Below are 22,154 nucleotides of genomic sequence, written 5' to 3'. Positions count from 1 at the left end.
GAACGGACACGGCTTTGGCAGATGGCTGGGAGATATTCTTTCCATGGTTACTCTGAACTCTCTTTGTTCAATCAATCCCCTAGGAGAAGCATTACAAATTTATCAGAAACAGCTCCCTGTTTTCTTAGTTTCTGAATCTTGAAAAAGCATGCTACAAGGACACCCACACCGAGCTAACATTTTGAATGGAAAATAAAACCTCAAGTATCTCTATACTTTTTCTTTCCTCAATAGCCCTCCTCTTGATACATCCTCTACAGAATTGGATTAGTGTGCTATGACAGCCATAACAAAGTGCCACAGAGGGGGGCCATAAACAACATTTATTCTCCCACAGTTCTGGGGTACTCACATCCAAGTTCAATATTCTGAAGCCTGTGTAGCCACTAACTATTCCAGGCTTCTCCTTCGCTTGGAGATATCCATGTTCTCCCTGTGGCTCTTCTCTGCATACAAACTTCTCTTTTATAAGGACACCAGTTATGTTGGATCAGGACCCACCCTAACAATTGCATTTTAACTTGATTACCTCTTTAACAATGCTATCTCCAAATACAGGCACATTTCAAGGTACTAGGCATTAGGACTCACATCATTTTTCGAGGGGACACAATTCAACACAAAACTAGGACTGATAAAATTCAACTTTGAAAACATCATTTGTCAAAGAGGAAAGAAGCTTTTATCACACATTTCTTGTACTGTTGCTCTAAGCATCCACTATGCAGTGCCAGGCATTACGCACTGGCCCAAAGGGGAGAAAGAACATGGAATGGCTACGCTCATGAATTTATCTTTTCTTCATGGCAACCCCTCCCTCCTGAAAAAATGTGTATTGGTTAGACCACAAATCTACAAGTTGTGACAGCACCTGAAGTGACTTCAACATCAACTGCTTTGACACTTGGGACATTAACAGCAACAGCAGCAGCAATATTTTGATGCTAGGTAGACGTGGTATGCAACTCATTATGCCCAAACGATGGTATTAACTGAGTTAGCCAAAAAGTATATACTTTGCTCTGGCCATTTTTGCTCAGACATTAAATCCATGGCACTTACTTTAGTACACTTTTGGGTGAATAGATAATGAAGGCAAGTAACTCTCCTTCTTGCTTAGCTGATGACAACAATCGCTAATGCCTCCCACTTTCTCCGGCATGTGCTTTATTTCTGGCACTATGCCAGGGACTCACTATGTATAACTTATTGACATTTTTCATGAGAAAAAACTAATAGTATTAGCTCCATTTTAAAGATGAGAAGACTAAGGCTTGGAGAGATTAAAGATACTTCAAAAGTCACCAGCTAACACACCATGACGGTGAAATGTGAACTTAGTGTATCTAGAAAAGGAACACCATGCTCTGAGTCCTATGCAACTGTGCCTCTTACAACATCAGAACTTTGGACAAGTGCCCAATACTGTGTATGTGTGTATATTCTATGTGTGCTAGTCATGTAAAAATGAAATATTAATGCCCACCTCCTCAAAAAAAATCTAAGACTAACATTAATCCTTTAGCAATAAATTTTGCACTGATGAGAAACTTGTAGTTTCTTCTCACATGTGATTTTGTGACATGACACATTCAACAAGAAAATCTGAGCCAACTGATTAGTATTTGATGCATTAAAGAGCCTAATGGCCTTTGATGTGATACAATGTGCAGCCCACTTAATTACTTGCTTGCTTTTGTAGCTTCAAAATACTAAAAAAAGAGAATAATCCAAATGACAGGCCAATGTGGTGAGTGATACTCTAAGACCCACTAGACCCTCAAGCTGTAAAGCAGAAATCCTTATCCGAAATCTAATACTCTCATTTTTTCCTTTAACTGTTTTAAGTCAAAACCGGCTAAATTGAATTTTTTTCCTTTGACTTCTGCTAAAAAGTTCATTCCTGAACGGATTACACGGGCAGCCCAAAGGAAATTTTCTAGCCAAGTGAAATCCTAAAATTAAATATATATAAATATATATATTTATATTTAATATATATATTTAATTTAATATATATAATATATATATAATTATAAATATATATAATATATATAATATATATAATTTAATATATATTTAATATATTTATATATATAAATATATATATATTTATATATATATATATATATCTCCATGGGTTTACTGGGTAAGAGAGAAAGACTTGACAGCTCTTTAATTGTAACAGAATAAATGTGTCTTGATAGATCAACTATCTTATATGAGCTAGACTTAAAAGTTGTTGTTGTTTTTTTTTTTTGACAGGCAGAGTTAGAGAGAGAGAGAGAGAGAGAGGCAGAAAGGTCTTCCTTCCGTTGGTTCACCCCTCAAACGGCTGCTACGGTTGGCACACTGCACCGATCCGAAGCCAGGAGCCAAGCGCTTCCTCTTGGTCTTCCATGTGGGTGCTTCAAAGTTTTAACCCCTTGACTCATCTTCATCCACTAGCATTATAGAAAGTTTTGACAATATGTCTTCAAACTTCTAAGAAGATCCTAGAACTCCCAAAGTATACAGAAACCCTACATTATCATTAAGCGCATCATTTTCAGCCTGAGTGCAGGGTTCGGCTCCTCCACAAGTTTGCAGGTACACAGTATTCCCTTTCGCTGTTTGGCACTGTCTGCACTCCTTAGTGAAGTTTCTCAACAAAATAAGTGATGAAGATGGAGAGAGAGGATAAAGAGGAGGAAAAACAACAACATTATGAAAAATGACCATAAAAACTGATCTGCCAAATACAACCCAAGAGCGCATTGGAATCAGGATTACTCTGGCATGTGATCACAATAAAGTAAAACAACGGAAATGAGATTCAAATCTGGATCATGTATCTCATTCCACTCCCACAAAGTTTCTCTTAAATAATGAATTATAGAAAACCGAAGTGCCTATCCAGGGTTCCTTTGCTTCTTTCCAGATTATTGAAATAAAGCCAGTGGCAGAGACCTGGTGCAGGCACTGGGAAGAGTGCTCATGCCGAGCCCTGTGAACTGTTTGAGCTCAGGAGGGGAAAGTCCAGAGTCACCAACTAGTCTCTTGTTTAAAAGTCATCAATCAGCAATCTTAAGATAAGCACACAACAATAAACTAATACTACTTTGACCTAAACTCCCTACTACTTTCTTTTTATTGTCATCTCTGGCCATGGAAAATCATAAACAAAAACTAAGGTGACCAGCTGGAAAGAGGAAAAAAGGAAGAAGAGGAATTGTTATTTAATACATATAGAGTTTCATGAAAAATTAGAAACATGAAAATTTCTGGATATCTGTTGTAGAACAATGCAAATAAACTTAAAACTAATGGAGTATACATTTAAAATGCTTACTTTTATATTAAGTATGGTTTACCATGAGTAGATGCAAAATTTTAAAAGCAGCAGCCTTTAGCCTAGTGGATAAGACACCAGTGACGATGCTCGTGGGCCATACTGCAGTGCTTGGGTTTGATTCCCAGTCCCAGCTCCTGACTCCAACTCCTGCTAATGCAGACCCTGGGAGGCATCAGTAAAGGCTCAAGTGCTTAGATCCCTCCCTCCCACCTGGGAGTCCTGGATTGAGTCCTTGGCTGCTCCTTTCAACCTGTCCCGGGCAATGGAAGCCATCAAGCAGATAGGAACTAGCTCTGTCAGCTCTCTCAGTCACTCCCTTTCTCCTTCTCCCTTGTCTCCTCTCCCTCTCCCTTCCACTTTTTCTTCTTCCACCTCTCTCTCTCTCTCTCTTTCTCTCTCTAATTTAAATATTTTTTTTTAAAAAAAGCAAAGAATACCACTCGCTCCCTCCTCATTTCCTCTCTTTTCCCCATCTCCCTCCAGGGAAGTCAGGTGCCTCAAAATGAAAAGAGGTTGAGGCATTTGAGGAGCACGCTGGAAGTAGAACTGAAATAAATGTGAGTGTGGGAATGGGAAAATGGGAGGGTAGAGTTATTTCCAAGCGTCTCTCAGTGGTGAAAAGGGCAACTGTCAAGAGTTCTGTGGAGAACAGCAGGGCTGGGGTGGCCTGGCGAACTGCATCTAGAGACCACAGCAGCAGCTGGCTCTGTTGCTATACTGCCCAGGAAGCAGGGTGGGCAGGAGTGGAAATCCTGTACATTTCTATTGTCAACCCTGATTTTTGGCAGCCTGTGAACAGCCAAGCCCTAGGCCCCTTAAAATGATTTGCTCCCATCATTAATGATAAGCTTGTCCTTTTATATGTATAGATTTACCTTGTGTTTCTGCCTGGTATTAAATAAATGAAGAACACTAAGAAGGCATGGCATTGTAGAAATAAATTAAGAACAAGTACCTAACACAATAGAGCCATTTAACAAGGCTACCTTTCCTATGGCTTTCACATGTTTCATTTACTAAATCCCACTGTCTTTTTAAAGCTATTATCATCTTTCTCAAGTCCCATTTGACTGTTCTGCAGAATCAAATGTTGAATTTGGGCAAACACAGGATAGTCAATAAACAGGTGGGTTTCTGACATAATAGCAATCAACGCAGCGAGCATGGACAAGCCAGCTGTGTCTGTCAATACAACAATCAGTAGCTGATAGCGCCTTTACAAGCTGGCCTGCCTGCCTACACATACACACACCACATGCTTGCCCACCTACACACACACACACACACACACACACACACACACACACCCTTCCTCCCTCCCTCCCCCCATGTTTACTAGGTGGAATTGAACAGAGCCCAGCAAGTGATCTCAGAGGGCTGCACAGCACCTTAGGAAGGTCTGTGTGACTGGCTCCAGGCAATCCCATTCGTTCTCCACTGACATGGACACTAGGAGTTGTTCACAAATCTAGGAGAAAAATTTTATTTATGTATTTATTTATTTAGTTAGTTAGTTGACAGGTAGAGCTAGACAGTGAGAGAGAGAGAAAGGTCTTCCTTCCATTGGTTCACCCCCCAAATGGCCGCTATAGCCGGAACTGCGCCGATCCGAAGCCAGGAGCCAAGTGCTTCCTCCTGGTCTCCCATGCAGTTGCAGAGGCCCAAGCACCTGGGCCATCCTCCACTGCACTCCCGGGCCACAGCAGAGAGCTGGACTGGAAGAGGAGCAACCGAGACTAGAACCCGGTGCCCATATGGGATGCCGGTGCCGCAGGCAGAGGATTAACCAAGTGAGCCACGGCACCAGCCCCTAGGGGAAACATTTTTAAAAAAATACACAGAGCTAGTCACTGGCTGAAAAAGACACTTAAATGAGAAACATCCCTATATGGGTTAACAGAACAGGTGAGGAAGAAATGAAAAGGATAGTAAATCACCCAAGAAAGCCAGGAATGTTTATAGGCAGCACATATTTTAACTCTGAAATACAGGCTTCATAGCATTTTTTTTAAATCAGAGATGTTCTTGAGACTATTTAATATAGCACATTCCAGGCTTTCAGCTGCAAGATTCTTCTCGGAGGCGCATTGCCATGCAGGGCATAAGTGCTCTAAATGGAACTCTATGACTTGTTTATCTGACTTGGTAAACAGCTTTCTCAGATCCAACCGTCCCTTTTATGTACTACAAGATAACAAAAGGTTATGTGATTTTAGGAAATTGAGCATATAAACAGGGATATTTTCAGCATATCCACTGAATATTAAGGGCTCACTTTTATGTGCTGGAACTGGAGGTATAAAGGTAACCGGCTTCAACACACAGAAGAGATTGCATTTGCAGAGTGACATTTTGCGGAGAATTCCTTGCATGTTAAAATGTAGGCATTCATCCTAGTATGCTTTCGTTGCCATAACAGAGGAGCACAGACTGGGGAATTTATACAAAACACTGATTTCTTATAGTTCTGGAGGCTGAGAGAGTCCAAGGTCAAAGGTCTTCTCTGATGGGTTCTTGTTGCTGGTGAGGGCTCTGCAGAGTCCAGAGGAACATGAGCCATCACTGGCCCTGCTCTCCTCATCTCCTTATACACAGCCCCACCGGATTAGGGTCCTACACTTAGAGCGCCACTGAACCTCTCACATATCCCACTACCACATTCCATGGCGGGATTATGTTTCTATCCTCTTCACGCCTCATGACAGGAGTTTATTTTTGACCTGAGATTTGGTGAGGGCATTCAAACTACAGCAAGAGATCACAGTCGTGTTGTACAATGCACAGCCATCAGAGCTTCTGCACTCTAAGTGTGCTCTCAATTCATTCTGGAAGGAAAAACAACTTTCAGATAGGACGAGATGGTACGCACATTGCTATGAGGCTGGTACTTGCTGAGGATGGTAGTCACACTACCTGTACCTGTAACTGATGAGGTTAGTTCTACAGTATTATCCAAGCCCACAATCCAGAGAGGTAAACTGACCATGTTAATTTATAAAAAAAAAAAAAAAAAAAAAAACCTCAAATCATGTTTGATTTCAAAATTCCAGCAGCTGATTCAAAGCTATGTTCCTAGAGAGTGAATCACAGAAAATAATGGGAAACCAGACAATAGACTCCAAAGTAATCTCTTTGTTTACAGTTTTTAAGGCCATACTTGGCATGAACTGCTATGTCAGGTTACCCCGGTTTTTCAGGTGGATTTGTTGTGTGTGGGCAAGGAAATCATGACAACAGGAATGCAGTGTCCAATCATAATGATCGAATAATAACACTTATACAGCAATTACTTCCACTCACTTTGTACCTATGAGATAGGTACAATAACTAATCCACCTTCCTCAGACATGAGAGTAACATGGCCAGAATCCCAGAGATACTATTTGAAAGAAGAGTGAGAGAGAGAGAGAGAGAGAGAGATCGATCTTCCACCTGCTGGTTGACTCACTAGACTGCAGTAATGTCCAGAGCTGGGCCAAGTCAAAGCCAGGATCCAGGAGCCTCATTTAAGGTCTCCCATGTGGGTGGCAGAGTCCCAAGCACTTGGGCCATCTGCTGCTGCTTTTCCCAGCCATTAGCAGAGAGCTGAATCAGAATTGGAGCAGTCAGTACACAAACCGGTATCCACATGGGATCCAGGCATCACAGGCCACTGAACCATATAGCTGGGCCAGAGCTAGTAATTTGTAGACTGGATTTATGACCAATCCTACCTGACACAGCTCTACTCTTATCATTGTACTGTCTTTCAAGCAGTCTGTTATATTCTAATATACAGATGTGTAAGATTGGTAGGGTGGCCATAACATAATCCCAAGATCAAGGTGTGCACAACTGAGTTTCTCCTAAGGTCTTTCTGCTTGGCTTCCAGAGGATCTTCCCTCTAAGAGTACACTTTCCAGGTATTTCTTTGTGAGACCACAACTTGTATTCTTCTAAGGGTAGCAGTAAGATCAGTGGATGATCCACCCTAATGGCCACATTGTAACTTATAGTTCAGAGACCCCACAGTTCTCCACATTGGAGAACATCCCCAGAGCAACTGGCATGCAAAGGCTCTGTAAGACACAGCAATGGGTGAAGGACAGGTCTTCCCTCTGGGTTCTGAGTGCTTATTCGGAAAGGGCTTCTTTCGGGCTCCTTCCTTATTGAACGGGCTCCATCCATGTTCAGTGGTGTTGAAGCCATGTTTCTGAGTAGAATGAAGAGTTTTTGGATAGCTAGCTTCATGCTTCAACCAAATTAATTTTCATTACTTTTTTTTGTTTGAACCCTAAATGCCGAGAAATGAGTTGGGTTTAACACCTTGAGTCAAAGGCACAATAAAGCACTATAATTATTCAAGATGTCTCTTAGGTTTTCCCTTTTGGCCAACCATTCCCAATCCTCTGCTACCTCACCATATCAACACAGGGATACTCCTGCCATATATTTTCATATATTTTATTACATATGTGATATATAAAAAGGTCATGGGAAAGAGAATTAAATTTATTTTGGTGCAAACAATGTGAAAATTCATACACTGTTTTTACCTAAAACACATTTTCCATGAGCTTTTTAAAGACCTCTTGTGTATGTGTTAAATTATCCTGTTAGGAATTTATTGAATTTCAAGTACTGCCTGCAGCTGTCTTGGCAGGGCCAGACCAAATGATTTCATGGGCTTCATATGGCCTATGAGCTGGACAGTCCTCAACCCTGCTAAACCCTGTTCTTATCATTATTTATTATTTTTTGTGGGATTTTTCTCTCAAAAACCACCTATATAGCTACTTGAGGCTCTGGATCTTGGCCATTCAATACAGAAGCTATGACTCAGTGTGGCTACTGAGAATTTGAAATGTGGTTAATGCAAATGATAAACTGAATTCCTAATTTTAATCTTCTTTTCATTAATTTGAATTTAAAAATCGATGTTTTACTTTCACTTATTCTAAAAACTAGTATTCTACTTGAACACTTTCAAGTATTTTGGGAACACTTTGATTATATCAATCTGTTTTGTCAGCTGTACATTTTAAAAATCCTAAATATAGATCAATTATTTTCAACAGAAATTTAGCATCGGATTTGGGATGTGTTTTAAGTGTAAAACACACAGCAGATTTTCAAGAGAGTAAAAAAGGAGAATGCAAACTATACAATTAGTAAATTTTATATTGATGATACATTCAAATGATAATTTGATATATTAAATAGATATTAAATAAAATATATTAAATAGATATTAAATAAAATATATTTACAAGATAAATTAAAATGCATATTATAAAATATAAATATTTTTATAAAATTATATACAAGTATGTAAATTTAATATAAATATAAAATATATTAAAATCAATACCTAAATCTTTTTATTTTTAAAAAATAAAATTAATTTTTTCTCTTACGTTTTTAATATGGCTATCAAAAAACTTTCGATTACATATGTGCATGGATGCCAGTTCTAGTTCCAGCTGCCCTTCTTCTGGTCCAGCTCTCTGCTATAGCCTGGGAAAGCAGTAGAAGATGGCCCAAGTGCTAAGGCCCTTGAACCTGTGTGGGAGACCAGGGATCTGCCAGCTCCAGCCATTGTGGCAATTTGGAGAGTGAACAAGCAGAAGGAAGACCTTTCTCTCTCTCTCACACTATGTGTCTGTAACTCTGCCTCTCAAATAAATAAAATCTTTAAAAAAATATTTATGAGGTTCTTATACCTGTTTTGAATAGCACTGTTTTAGGTTTTAATTTTCACAACTACAAGTACTCTATAATAAGCATAAACCATAATCTTATTTCTTCATTCTCTAAACAGGTAATTGGGGCTTTCTAATGTTTTGCTGCTTCAAACAGCGCTCAAAATCCTGTTTTTTAATGCAACATCACTAAGAATTTCTACTATCAGACTCTTTTTTTTTTGGCTCAAACTTAAGACCACAGAACAGTATTTCTCATTTAATATTCAAGTCTCTGTATTCTAAGAAGGAGCATTTCTTTCAAATACACATCAGCTACTCAAGGTTCCCCTTCTGTAAAATGCCCAATAATGTATTTTGCCCTTAAAAGTTTTTAAATCATATCCTTTTTTTTACTAGTCAGAAATAAAAGATTCTGTCCTCAGTATAAATCTCTGTGAAGTAGTACACTGATCTCCAATATTTTATTTGTTCTTTGTTTTTTTTCCCCTATGGCTTCCTTAAAACAAATATTTATTTATGCTATAATTAAAATCTTCAAGTTTTATCTTTATTATTTTAGAAATTCCACCTCAGGAAGAAACTGTAAAAAAAAATCCTTTCTACTAATGGTTTAGAGTTTGATGCTTTATATTTGGATCTTTAGTTCATCATGAATTTCTACAGAACTTAGAGCAGATGCTTGTCAAAAATTCTTGGTCCTTGGGGCAGCTGTTCGGCGCATTAGTTAGGATGCATACTATGATGACTGTGTCCCATATGAATGCCTGCATTTCAGTCCTGGCTCTACCTTTGGTTTCACTTGCCTGCTAATGCATACCCTGAGGGGCAGCAGGTGATGGCTCAAGTATTTGGGTCCCTGCCACTGATGTAGAAGACCTGCAATGGGTTCCCCAACTCCCAACTTCAAATTGGCTGAACCCCAGCCACTGCAAGTGTTTGGGAAGTGGACGGGCACTTTCACTCATTTTGTCTCTTCTTTCTGTTTCTCAAATCAATAAATTTTTAAAAATCCACACAAAGTACCACCACTTTGAAAATCTGATCAAAGATTAAGAATCTCTTACCCAAAGAATGAACATGAATAATGTACCTCTCTCCCAAGCTCTTTTCTGCATCCCTACACAAACTATGAAATCCAAAGTAAGGGGCCGGTGCAGTGGCGCAATGGGTTATCGCCGGCATCCCATATAGGTGCCAGTTTGAGACCCAACTGCTCCACTTCCAATCTAGCTCTCTGCTATGGCCTGGGAAAGCAATAGAAGATGGCCCAAGTCCTTGGGCCCCTGCACCCACATGGGAAACCCAGAAGAAGCTCCTGGCTCCTTGCTTCAGATTGGCGCAGCTCTGGCCATTGCAGCCAATTGGGGAGTGAACCATCGGATGGAAGACCTCTCTCTCTCTCTCTCTCTCTCTCTCTCTCTCTCTGCCTCTCCTCTCTCTGTGTAACTCTTTCAAATAAATAAAAAAAAATCTTTAAAAAAAAAAAAGAAATTCAAAGTTAAGGATCCCTGAGTCTTAATAATTCTGCCAGGTATTCAAACACAGTGGTCCCCTGGTATCCATGGGGTACAGCCTCTAGAACCCTGGAGAATACCAGAATCTTCAGACTCTAAATACCTTGTATAAAATGGGTTGTATAACCTACCCATACCCTCCTATATACACTAAATCAGCTCTACATTACTCCTAACACCTAATATAAATGCCATGAAAACAGATGTTAAACTGTATTATTTAGGAATAAAAAGCCTATCCATGTTAAATCCAGATGTAATTTAAAAAATTGAATATGATTGGTTGAATCCACACAGAAGTAACTCACGGATAGAGAAGGATAGCTGTATCTCAGTGTATTTCCAATGGCTTTGCTCGCTGTCTTTTTGGGGATGTTATCTCCTATTTTCAGCTAGTTTATAACTTCCTTACAAACAGAGACTAGATTCAGACATCTGCAAGGCTGTTCATGTTACCTGGCAGCTGAAAGTACTCAATAAATAAACGCCTTAGCAACTAGTATCCCAGAAACTCTGAGTTAATTTATGCATTCAACCAACATTTACTAAGCTTGCCCATTATTTCAGGCTCTGGGCTGCATGCCAGGCAGCCAAGAAGGTCAAAGACACAGTTTATGACCTCAAAGAGTTCCTGGCCTAGCTCTGTGGACAGACAGCAAGCTCCTATAACCATGGTGGACATGTCCTGCTGAAGGAAGGAAGAGGGGCTTTGGGACTGCGTAACATAAGGGTACCTAATGAGGCTTGTGGGGTGGGAAGAAGAGGGGCTTTCTCAGTAGGAGCCACGTTTAGGCTAGTTCTCAAGTCATGTTAAATTCAACTAAATTTGGCCTGAGGCTGCGTCCATATCTTGAGTCTCCATGAAGCCTAATTTTGAAGGGAAACAAACTGGAGTTTATTTTTCTAACACCCAGCTGAGTCTCAGTCCATCACAGCAACAGAGGTTCAGCTAATCATGGCTGCCAGCCCATCAGACCACGGTCAGATAACAAAAACATCAAGCTGCCACCAACCGAGCTGATTCTACACCTCACGTCCATCTTCTGTCTACAAATGCTGCCTGCCGATGTGTGCATTTGAGCCCTCTGAACTTCTTTGCTCAGATAGACCATTTTGCATTTAACTTGCTCAAAGTTTTACGTTTTTTTCTGAAGTTTTACTTAAGGAACAGTAACGAGTTCATTTAAAAGCATTAGGAAGGAAAACTCCTGGATACCACTCTGTCACTGATGTCACCAAATTCTACTGTTCTCCTTCTTCTGCTTCCCCTGGGAATCCAAAAGTAGCTCCTGAAACATTCTACAAGGAAATCAAGCCACCTAATCTTTGACAAACAGAAGACAGATCACAGTACTCTCTCATGGACAGCCACCAGTGGCTTTTCATCTCTTAGTGCCAGCTAAAACATAGAGAAGCAAAGTGACTCTTAGCACAGCAGCTAAGATGCTTGTGTCCCTTATCAAAGTACCTGGATTCGATCCTCAACTCCCATCTCTAGCTTCCTGCTAACCCTGAGCATGGAAGGCAATGGTGACAGTTCAAGTACCTTGGCAGAGATCTGGATGGATCATGGCCATAGCCATAGCCCAACCCATGCTACTGTGGACATCTAGGGAGTGAAGCAGCACATGGAAGCTATCTTGCTCTCTCTATGCCTCCCTAACATACAAAAACTTAAAAAAAAATAGGAACTCAGTTTAATTTGATTTGCAGATAATTTTCTTTCAGTGTAGGTATGTGCCCATGCAGTATTTGGGCCATCCATTATATAAGAGTACTTGAACAAGTTTGTGGAAATATTTTGGTGCACAAAAGCCAGCACTGGGGCATAACAGTTAAGCTGCCACTTGTGATGCTGAGACTCAAATTTCACTTCTGATCAAACTTCCTACTAATGCACATGGGAAGGCAGCAGAGGGATGCTGTCACCCATGTGGGAAAGCCAGATGGAGTTCTGGGCCCCTGGCTGTTACCTAGCCCAGCCCCAATAGCTGTGGCCATTTGGACAGAAGCTGTTTCCCTCTCCTTCTTCTTTCCCTTGTGTGTGTGTGTGTGTGTGTGTGTTTCAAATAAATAAATTAATTAATCTTTAAGAAAACTTTAATGAAGAAAACACTGATAGTCATGTATAACTGTTTCAGAATACACATTTTTCCTTGGATTTTTTAAAGATTTATTTATTTGAAAGTCAAAGTTACACAGAGAGAGGGAGAGACGGAGAGACAGAGGGATCTTCCATCTACTGGTTCACCCACAAATGGCGGCAATGGCCAGGGCTTGGCCAGGGTAAAGCCAGGAGCCCAGAATTCTATTCAGGAATCCCATGCAGGTGGCATGGGCTCTACAACTTGGGCCATTCTCCACTGCTCTCCCAGGTGCATTAGCAGGGAGCTGGAGTGGAAGCAGTACAGCTGATACTCAAACTGACTCATACAGGTTGCCAGCATCACAAGTTGTGGCCTAACCCATGGTGCCACAATGCCAGCCTCTCCCTAAGTTTTATTAAATGTTCTTTACATTTATGCATTTCTAATTTTTCTGTACCTAAACTTTCCAGTGCATTTTCCATGAGCTTTTTGAAGTACACAAATACTAATGAACTATTCGCTGTTTATCAGAAAGTCAAGCGACTGTATAACCTATATTTTTTAGAAATTTATTTATTTTGTGTATTGGAATGTTTGGGAAATGAATAGAGAAAGATATCATCTGCTGGTTCAGTCCCCAAATGTCCAGGAGCCAGGAACTCAATCTACCTCCTGGTAGGTGGCAGGGACCCAATTACTTGAGCCAACACTGCTGCCTCCCAGGCCATGCATTAGATGGAAGCTGGAACTAGAATAGAGTGAGGCCTCAAACCAGTACTTCTTGTAGAGGGGAGTGTCTCAAAAGTCGTATCAGCCACTCCACCAAATGCCCACCTGGATATCCCGATTTTTGTTTGCTATATCTATTCCAGCCAAAGGTATAATAAAACATAAAATTATAGTTCAAGCACAATCCGCCTGCTACGTGGCTTCTCTCCACATTACCCATCTCAGGCCAGTCTCTGCCTTGCTCACCATGCTTCAGGTCCAAAGACCTGTGAGTACAAGAACAGGCCAAGCTCTCTCCCACCACGGTACTGTGCTTTCTTATGTATCCTCTCTGCTGGCACTGCTTTTTCTGTCTGTTGCTAGCACGGCTGCTTCCTTCTCATGTTTCAGAAGTCAGTGTAGATGTTAATGCCTTACAGAGGCCCTCAGTAAGCTCACCATCCAATGCAGGCTACAGCTGTGGCCAGTGTTGTGGCACAGCAGGCAGAAGATATCAGTATTCCCCTCTCTCCCTGGCCTTTTAGGTAAGCAAAATAAATCTTTAAAAAAAATGTGAAAATAAAGTAGGTTATCCCAATGGTTTCTGCTCCTTGGGACATACATATACAACATAGAGATGTCAGTCCATAATTATTCTTTTTACTTCTTCCCTTTTGCTCTCGCCATTCTATTAGGGAGCTCCTCTGCCTTTTGTGCCATCTTACCCCTAGCACACAACATTCTGCCCACCACAAAGCAGGTGTTCAACAAATGTTTACCAAACAAGACATCTGTCCTTGAATAGTTTCTCTGCTGTGCATTGCAGCCACACAGGTGCTCACTCATCAGCATGTGACCAGGTTGAGATGTGCCACGCCGCCTACACAGAGAAAGCTCCACACATGTCTGAAGCAGGAAGGGAGGCACAAAGTTGTAAGGATGGTCAAGCCCGTCCCAACTGTAAGGCCTTAGGAAGACACCTTCGATGCATATAAAAAGTTGAAAGCAAAACAAAGTATCATTTGATGATGTTCTCCCTTTCTGTGCTTTGGTGTCCATTATATCTAAGTCACACCTACACTACTTTGGCTTTGCCTCCTTGTCATCTTCATTTCTTAACTACTTTTATTTCACCTCCTTCAGACAGCCCTTTGCTAATATAACCTTCTATGATGCTCACAGTGCTAAGTATTCTATATAGAGAATGTTTTCTTAAAAATAGGCACACATGTACATACAACTGTAAATTCTTTTACACATTTAGTATAAGTCTATCACAGATCTACTTAAGTTAGGAATTTTACACATGTAAATTAGATATCACATACATTTGTGTTCTCTCAACATATGACTATGAGAAGAAAGCTTCACTTAAACGTAATGAAAGGATAAAACATGTAATAATTCTGCTCACTCACTAAAAACTTCTAAATAGCAGCTACTGCAGGAAGTAAAATTAGTTTGACTTGATGAAAATTATACATATGCATTATCTGGCTTTTGTAAAACAATTTCTGGTTCAGGATTCAATTCAAATTTTCCTTAATTAACTGACAAGTTTGAAAAACAACTACTGGCAAGAAATAATACCAAACAAAAGCAAACACACACACACACACACAACAATAAAAAAAAAGTGACACAGTGTAAAATTACTTGAAATCAGAAGCTTAATTTCTTTTCTAATGGAGAACCCAGGGGACATTTACTATGTGAGAGGTAGATGAAAGCATCAAGGTCAGATTTTGAAAGACAGGGTTTGTGTGGACAAATCAATGCAAGTAACGTAAATGCGCGTGCCTCCCGTGACTCCCCTAAGGAAGTGACGAAGCACTGACGGATCCAAGACTGCCTGCATCCCAGCAAGCCTTTCTCAGGGAGCACCGTGGCTTTGAAATCATCTGGGATCTGTTACAACGGCAGATGGGTGAAGTCCGTTCAGTCTCTCAGCTGTTCTACTGTATTCTCCCTGAAGATAGTACTAAGAAGCTTCCCATATCGGCGCCGATTCGAGTCCTGGCTGTTCCACTTCCAATCTACCTCCCTGCTAATGTGCCTGGGAGAGCAGTGGAGGATGGCCCAAGTCCTTGGGCCCCTGCACCCACATGGAAGACCTGGAAGAAGCACCTTGCTCTTGACTTTGGATCGGCTCTGTTCCAACCATTGTGGCCACTGGGGAGTGAGCCTGCGGATGGAAGATCTCTCTTCCTCTCTGTAACTCTGCCTTTCAAATAAATAAATAAATCTTTTTTTTTAAAAAAGTATATATTCCCAATAGAATAACACCAATTATAAAAAAAAAAAAACTACCCTGTCCTCATAAAGTTTCCTGCAGAAGGGACAAACGCAGGCTGCCCCCTTACCACAGCGCACCTTCTTTCTACCATGTCTCAAGCACTTCCCCCATGCCGAGAAACATGCCTTGCCTGTTGAAGGTGTCCATCTCAACACTGAGATGTCCAAGACACCGTTAGGGTTCTTCAGAAGAACTTTGAGGTCATCTCGCAGCTTCTGGCACTTCAGAGTGACCACTCCAGCTGGCCTCTCCTTGTCACTTTCCTCCTACTTTGCCACACACCAAATGCCTGCCAAACACTATCCAACCCACGCGGACAAGAAAAAAGTAAAACAGTAACTGTTCAACTGCGAAAGCCTCTAACTATAAAATGCAAAGAGATGCTAAATGACAATTGCATGCTGATAGGCGTTCTTCTTCTTTATGATCCTCAGATTTATTCCTGAGGCTCCTGGCCAATGTCTGTGTCACAAAAATGATGCCATGTAGAACTGAACTACTTTATCATTTCTACCAAGAAAAATTATATTGTAAATCGGGAGAAGGAGGACGAGTGGAAAGCAACATTTTCTGTGCATTGGACGAATGGCAAAACCCCTGCAGGGCTTTGAGGAGAAGCCCTTTGAATTCAGTCTAGGCAGTCAACATAATCAAGAGTAGGCTTATCAACCATTTACAGAGAAGCACGCTGTAACGCAGAGAAGTTAAGTGGTTTACTGAATGTCACACAGCGACTGCGGAGAGGAACAGGAAGTCCAACTCAGATTTGATTCCCAAGCTTACACTCACTGCCATGCACCACAGACTATCTCTGGCAGCTCTGAAGATCCTAAACAACTGGTTCTTGAGGGCTCAACAAAGCCTCCAGTCAGCTGGTGAAGAAGGATACACTGCTGGGGTGGGCGCCGAGGCTCACTTGGTTAATCCTCTGCCTGCAGTGCCGGCTTCCCATATGGGCACCAGGTTCTAATCTCAGTTGCTCCTCTTCCAGTCCGGCTCTCTGCTGTGGCCTGGGAGGGCAGTGGAAGATGGCCCAGGTGCTTGGGCCTCTGTACCCGCATGGGAGAACAGGAGGAAGCACCTGGCTCCTGGCTTTGGATCGGCGCAGTTCCGGCTGTAGCAGCCATTTTGGGGGTGAACCAATGGAAGGAAGACCTTTCTCTCTGTCTCCCTCTGTCTGTAACTCTACCTGTCAAATAAATTTTTTTAAAAAAACAAGAATAAGAAGGATACACTGCACAGCATCCAGACACCTACAGAGAACATCAGCTTTACGATGTGGGCAGGGCAACTCCATGTACAATCACATCACACTCAAATCTACCAAAAAGCAGGTGGGCATCTGGTGGAGCAATTAAGATGCCTCTTGGGACAAATGTATCCCAAATGGGAGTGTCAGGGTTCAAGTTCTGACTCTGTGCAATTTCACCTTCCAGCTCATGTGCACTCTGGGAAGCGGGAGGTGATGGCTCCTTGCCACACACGTGAGAGACACAGGTTGAGTTCCAGGCTCCTGGTTTCAGCCCCACCCAGCCCTGCCTGTTGTGGGCATTTGCAGAATGAGCCTGTGCGTGGAAGATCTCTATCTGTGTCTTTCTCTGACTATTTCTGTGTCTCTGCCTTTCCATCAAAGGTAAATAAATAATAAAAATTTAAAAATAAGTTCTCCAATAGCAACTCATGACTAGTTTCCTCTACATTCTTCATGAAGGTATCATGAAGGTAACGGAAAACACAGCAGCCTCCCACGATGTCCACATATGGTGTTCTCAGAGATAAGAAAGTAGAGGGAGGGCAGTGTCACACCTTTCTGTTTTATTGCTTTAGGTGTGAATTAGGTGTAGCTTTTCAGAGACACATGGAACATGGATAGCACAGAGGACTTCTTCCAGAAATTGTGGAGTATATAGGAAACTCTGTTTGCTTCTGGTTCTAATACTTTGGGTTTATTGGGAACTAAAAGGTTTTCTGCCTCAACTTAGCATTTAATTTACAGGGGCAAGAGAAAAAGAAGAGAATACTGTGTCCAGTTTTTGCTATTGACATCATCCTTACCTCACTCAACTGTATGCAGAAAGTTCTGGAATGGAAACTGGCTGTGCCCAAACCACCAATAGTCACTGTCCACATGTATGCTTTGGATCCATGTGCATTAGCAGGAGGGTGCGTGTTTCACTTCGTAGTTATTCCAGCCATTCCCCCTACCCAGCTACTGGAAGGATGCCACCACTGGTCTCCAGGATGTGCAGATTTTGCACCCAATACCAAGAATCAGGAGCATTTCTCAGAGAGTCTTTGCTGGCTTGGCAGGAAGACAGAAACTGCTTTTAATCAAAATGAAGAAGATTTTTTCATGGGTAACTGTAAAAGCAGTTTGAAAGAAAGGCAGACACTTTTATATTGGGGAAGGTGTTTTCAGAATGGAAAACAGAAACACTTTCCTTCATCTCCTGACATCAACTAGATCCAGAAAGCCATCCATGCCCCCGTTCATGGAAGAGATAGAGAGCGTGGGGATTATCTCAGAGGCCACACCTGCTGGTCTGAGGATCTTGCTGTCCTTGCATGGGAATTCTCAAGTCCAAGTTCTGGTCATAAAAGAAACATTCAGGAAGGCCAATGTCGTGGCACAGCAGGTTAAGCTGCTGCCTACAACCTGCATCCCATAGGAGAGCAAAAGTTTGAGTCCCAGCTGCTCTGCTTCTGATCCAGCTCACTGATAATATGCCTGGGAAAGCAGCAGAGGTTGGCCCAACAGCTTGGTTCCCTGCCACCTCCACAGGTGACCCAGATGCATGTCCAGGCTCTTGGCTTTGGCCTGGCCCAGCTCGGGCCATTGTGACCATTTAGGGAGTGAACTAACAGATGGAAGATACCACTTTCTGTCGCTCCCCATCTTCGTGGAGGAACGACACAGGACCCTGCGCTGTTCTTTTGTCTGCTCGGCCTTCCCCGGGTTTGCTGCTGGTTCTTCCCGGGTTGGCTACCATCCCTTCCACCTCCGTGGAAGGGCAGTTCCCCCAGCCACTTTCCCCACTTCCGCGGGGGAGCGGCACACCACCGGCCGGCTCTCTTGGGGGCTGCACAGGTGTTCCTTCAGATAGATGTTCCTGGTGCATGTTGTCTCTCTCCTCCTTTATAGCCCTCTTCCACCAATCCCAACTCGGCTGCCCACACGCTGAGTAAGCTGCTCTCCTCCAATCAGGAGCAGGATCAGCTCCTGGAGGTCATCACTCAAGTTGGCAAGAGGCAGCTGCGTAGAAGCTGTTCACTCCTCTCCCAGCGCCATATTGTGGGAGAGCAGATGCATAGAATAAGTCTTAATTCCAGTAACTTAGTCTAGTCCGAGTTGCTCCCCACACTTTCCACCTCTAACAATGCCTTTCAAATAAGTAAAATAAATCTTGTGAAAAAGAAACACCCAAGAGAGAGACCCTCACTATTATGTATGTTGATCTTCATTCTTTGTCATGGGTAGGAGTTTCTGGGGTTAGGACAATGAAAGAACAAAGAGGAAATGAAATTTGCCATCCCTGCTGTCTGTCACACCAGGCTCCTGCAGGGACTATTTCATATATTTTGTGCAACAGACCTTTAAGACATACTATTATGCTCACAAAACAGATTTCTTTTTTTTTAACTTTTATTTAATGAATATAAATTTCCAAAGTATGATTTATGGATTACAATGGCTTCCCCCACATACCGTCCCTCCCACCCACTATCCTCCCCTTTCCCACTCCCTCTCCCCTTCCATTCACATCAAGATTCATTTTCGATTATCTTAATATACACAAGATCAGCTTAGTATACATTAAGTAAGGATTTCAACAGTTTGCTCCCACACAGAAACATAAAGTGAAAAATAATAGATGATTTTTTTAAATGATTATGAAATCAGATCAGACCTATTGTCATGTTTAATCCCAGTGAGAGTCAAGTTGGGAGTTGATAATTTCTTTTTTTTTTTTTTTACAGAGGATCAGTTTAGTATACATTAAGTAAAGATTTCAACAGTTTGCACCCCCATAGAAACACAAAGTGAAATATATTGTTTGAGTACTCGTTATAGCATTAAATCTCAATACACAGCACATTAAGGACAGAGATCCTACATGAGGAGTAAGTGCACAGTGACTCCTGTTGTTGACTTTACCAATTGACACTCCTGTCTATGGCATCAGTAGTCTCCCTATGCTCCGGTCATGAGTTTCCAAGGCTATGGAAGCCCTCTGAGTTCTCCGATTCTTATCTTGTTTAGACAAGGTCATAGTCAAAGTGGAGGTTCTCTCCTCCCTTCAGAGAAAGGTACCTCCTTCTTTGAAGACCTGTTCTTTCCACTGGGATCTCACTCGCAGAGATCTTTTGCCAGAGTGTCTTGGCTTTCCATGCCTGAAATACTCTCATGGGCTTTTCAGCCAGATCCGAATGCCTTTAGGGCTGATTCTGAGGCCAGAGTGCTATTTAGGACATCTGCCATTCTATGAGTCTGCTGAGTATCTCACTTCCCATGTTGGATCACTCTCCCCTTTATTTATTCCATCGGTTAGTGTTAGCAGGTACTAGACTTGTTTATGTGCTCCCTTTGACTCTTAGTCCTTTCATTATGATCAATTGTGAACTGAAATTGATCACTTGGAATAGTGAGATGGCATTGGTACATGCCACCCTGATGGGATTGAATTGGAATCCCCTGGTATGCACAAAACAGATTTCAAGGAAAAGATTTAAGGGAGGTGAACAAAAACCCCAAAGGTCACACTACTGGAAAGTGAGAAACTGGTAAGTTCTGGGATATGAACTCCGCCTGTTCTATCCCATGCCACAAAGCAACAGTGCCACACCCTTTACACTCTCCCAAGCCCAGTTTAAAACACTAATCCCTGGAAAAGGAAAATGTTACACATTCTGATATTATGTACCCAGAGAAATTCTGATACATGTTATCACACGATGCAACTAAGAAACCTCACACCAAGTGGGTAGTGATGGCAAAGTCACAGAAATACTAAAGAACAACAGAGTTTAGCAGGGGCTGCATGAAGAGGGAAAATGGGGAATTTCTGTGGAATGGGCATGGAGTTGCTGTTTGGGCTGACAGAAGTTCTGGAAATAGAAAAGAGTGAGTGCACGTTATGAGAGTAATCAACACCAATGAATGAAATACTGAACAAATTTTGTTGCAAAGATTTTACCATTATGAAACAGTGTTTCCCATTTCCCCTTTTACAGATGCCACATCTATCAAGACTCTAGAGGCAAGTAATATAATTGTTAGGTGTAATAGATATAAAAAATATCTACCCCAGGCACATTCACTTTACTCCACTTACAGTGGCTGCTAAGCACAATGTGTTCAGGTGGATTCTGAGGTTTACTAGGTTCGAGAATGAGAATGATCTGTAAAACCCTCTCACAACGAGAGAGAGAAATGCTGGACAAAAGGCCACAAAATATGTTTAGCTGACCTTGGAAATGTGAATTATGAACCACAAATTACGTGGCAAGCACTTAGAGGTATAGGTAGAGAGACACCGTGACATCCAAATACAAGCTGATGTTCTGAAGGCAAAGAAACCAAGTCAACAAAGAAATCCAGGCAGCGGGAAAGGAGAACACAGCAGAGAGGATCTGTCTCCCGAAGGAAGGCTGCCTATGGCTTCTGCCCCGTTCATGTCAGCTTCCTCCTTGTACAAGACGCCATGTGGCCTGGCCACAAAACTTCTTTCCCTTCCTACAACTTTACTATCTACTCTTTAAGTCAAACGTACTCTAACTTACAGGTCCTCATCCACTGATCACATCAGGCATTAATCCCCAGAGAATAATTTTAATTCAAAGACAAAATACTCATCCCATGAGCTTTCATTTTTTTGCTTTGATAGACAACATGCGCACGGAAATACGTATTCATCCAATCTCTTACTGTGGCAAAAATACGACAATGGAAATTGATCTTACTAACCTTGGGCACCTCAATAACTTCTTGACCTATAAACATAAGTAAAGAGCGTACTGAAAACTATAAATAGCACTAAAAAACATTATTTATGGAAATTTATCCTTCTGTTACATGAAGTATATTTCTCTGCAGAGAAAAACTCTTCAACTCAAAAATCAACTTTCTAGCTATCTAAAAATCAAATTAAAATGAATTTAGATCACAGAATCATACTTCTGGACTAAGGAAGAATCACTAAATCCTGTGTTATTGACTGCTTGGAGAGAACTTTTTTTAATATGTGCCACATAACACGGTTCTCTATTTCTAAGAGCTTTCCTTAAATCCTGAGAACACATGGTTTATATAATGATTAATCCTTTGCATTAACTATTTTATGTGTCAGAAATATTGAAATACATATTAACTGTTCCTGGTTAATGGTTTTGCATAGTGTCTCATAAAAGTATACTACCTACTCTGAATAAGCTATGTGAAAATGGCAGCACATTTGGGAACAAAGTAACGTATTAGGAGAAAGGCAGTTTTCGAACTATAATGACACACTCGGAGGACTTAGCCATTTTCCG

General features: G+C 41.5%; 1 protein-coding gene across 1 annotated transcript in view; it reads right to left on the bottom strand.

Moving 5' to 3' along the window:
- The window catches only part of FHIT (fragile histidine triad diadenosine triphosphatase), a 1,587,164-nt gene that overhangs the window by 332,184 nt on the left and 1,232,826 nt on the right, over window positions 1–22,154 (bottom strand). The gene's annotated exons all lie outside the window — the stretch shown is intronic.

The sequence above is a fragment of the Oryctolagus cuniculus genome, chromosome 10 (genome assembly GCF_051225735.1).
Source record: "Oryctolagus cuniculus isolate XC-2025 breed Fujian yellow rabbit chromosome 10, ASM5122573v1, whole genome shotgun sequence".
NCBI classification, from domain to species: Eukaryota; Metazoa; Chordata; class Mammalia; order Lagomorpha; family Leporidae; genus Oryctolagus; species Oryctolagus cuniculus.
Note: the sequence above shows the minus strand (reverse complement) of the source record. Positions and strands in the feature narration are given on the sequence as shown.